Here is a 2302-nt window from a genome sequence, read left to right on the forward strand (position 1 = left end):
GAGATTTGACTAGTGTTTTGGAGCATTTCCCTGGCTGGCACAAGCAGTATTAGAAAATCTTTTTGGCAAGGAAGAGAAATAAATATAAATGGAATGCTATATTTTAAATCAGCAGACTGTCCCAGGAATGATAAAGGTATGAGAGTAAAGTAGCAAGAGAGTAACTTCAAAACATTATTTGTTTTGGGCTCAAAAGATATTCAAAATGAAAACTGTTCATTGGTGTATGTTTTTCTGTGTATAATTTCAACAAGAAAATAAAATTTAGGGAAAAATACATTAAGTATCTTTTGGAACAAGGTGGAGCATATATAATATAGCGCTAAAACCTTATTTTTTTATACAGAAATTACTTCTTTTATGAAATTATAACATTTTGTTTAAAAAAAAAAAAAAAGACGTTCAAAACGGATTTATTTAAAGATGTCACATAGGTATGTCCAGGCATTTAGGCTTAAGGGAAGTATAATGAATACACTTTTCCCCCCAAGTTAAGGTGAATTTCTTTTAAACCAAGCTTATTGCTAAATAGCAACATTCCACTTGGTGAACAATAATTGGCAACAAAATAAGTTTAGAAGCTGTAATATTTTGCCCATACCAGGCCCATATACTGTTTAATAACCAAGATGCAAACTAATTTTGTTGTAACAAGCCTAGGCCAATTCTATCAAATATGTCCTTGGTTAGATATCCTGTGTTTCATTTAATGTTTTGAAAGCTCATCTGACAGCCATTCAAGTCCCTCATACAGACCAGTTCCTTGTGTGGCACAAGTGGTTTGAACATACCATGTTCTGTTGCGAAGAGATTGAAGTCCTAATTTATCTGTCTTTTCACTGATGGCCATAGCATTTGGCAAATCCTGTTTAGTTGCAAAAAGCAGCAATACTGCATCTTGCAACTCATCTTCTTCAAGAATTTTCTGCAGGACTTATGCTCCTTCCTGAATTCTTTCACGGTCATTACTATCTACCACAAAAATAAGACCCTGGGTATTTTGGAAATAATGCTTCCAGAGAGGTCTAATTTTATCTTGACCACCAACATCCCATACCGTGAAACAAATATTCTTATATTCTACTGTTTCCACATTAAAACCAATAGTAGAAAAGGTGGTGACTGTCTCTCCCAACTTCAGTTTATAAAGAATTATCCTCTTGCCAGCAGCATCCAATCCAACCATCAATATGCACATCTGAGGCGCGAGAAAAGAGAAGAGATGGTGAGACCCATGGCAACGGTGGCACTTGCGATGGGCAGAAACAAAGAGGGCTTAGGGCGTCCCCGGCCTTCTCCTTTCACAACCCCGGCAAATTGAATGAGAGAAAAAGACCTGAAGAAGTAAGAAGGGCAGCAATGCCTACTCGCCGGTCTGGGTATCGACGAAACTTCGGGACCCGCACAGAAATTAGCGGGACGAGGACAAAGAAACAAACAAACAAAAAAAAAATCAGAAAAAAAATATGAAAACAATTAAATTAGAAAAAGAAAAATGAAAGAACAACCAGGAAATGTCTGTGGGAAAATAAGAGTAATTCTTTAGTGCTGCTTAATGGAATCCTGGCATGGCACTGTGAATTAATGCTCTGGACTGCAAGGTCAGTTTGAACTGCAAGGTTGGCAGTTGAAGCTCACGAACTGCTCCTTGGAAACCTTATACAGGGTTGCTATGAGTTGGATTTGACTCAGCATCACTCAACAATAATAGTAACAACAATGGATTTCTCACTCGAGAAATTTCAACTTGGTCCGCTTGTGTCTCGCTAATCTATCACCAGAGTTCACCCCTCCCCCTTTATATTGTCCCTTCCTCTCAAGTTCATTCAGCCCAGGGCTGGTCAGGACCAATTTGGAAAATAAATCTTCTATTGTCTCCTCCCACTTCAACTTTGTGTCCAGTTGCAGGATCAGCCCTTCTCTGAATGTTTGATAAAATTCACCAGTAAAGCCAACTGGAACTGGACTTTTGTTGTTGTTGTTGTTGTTGTTGGGATTTGATCACTTTCTTCTTTTGTTTTATGTTTTCTGCTTCACTCTTTGTTAGTTTAGGTAGGTCATGTTTCTAAAATTTTATCCATTTCTTCTAGATTTTCAAATGTATTGGAGTTCAACTCTTCATAGTATAGCATTATTATCCTTTTTTATTTCCTTTGTCTTTATTGAGACATCGCCAATATCATTGTTTAAGGGTTTTATTTGCAACTTTTTCTTTTTTGTAGATTTATCCATTTTTGTCAATTTTATGAATCCTTTCACAGAGCCAACTTCTTGTCTTGTTGAGTCTTCCTGTTGTTTGTTT

The 2302-nt window shown here is 36.8% G+C and overlaps 1 protein-coding gene and 1 pseudogene across 1 annotated transcript in view; one reads left to right on the forward strand and one right to left on the reverse strand.

The window, feature by feature from the left end:
• The window catches only part of CEP128 (centrosomal protein 128kDa), a 707284-nt gene that overhangs the window by 20952 nt on the left and 684030 nt on the right, over positions 1-2302 (forward strand). The window lies entirely within an intron of this gene.
• LOC102825749 overlaps positions 707-2302 on the reverse strand; it is a 6204-nt pseudogene continuing 4608 nt past the window's right edge.

The sequence above is a fragment of the Chrysochloris asiatica genome, unplaced genomic scaffold (genome assembly GCF_000296735.1).
Source record: "Chrysochloris asiatica unplaced genomic scaffold, ChrAsi1.0 scaffold00070, whole genome shotgun sequence".
Classification (NCBI taxonomy): domain Eukaryota; kingdom Metazoa; phylum Chordata; class Mammalia; order Afrosoricida; family Chrysochloridae; genus Chrysochloris; species Chrysochloris asiatica.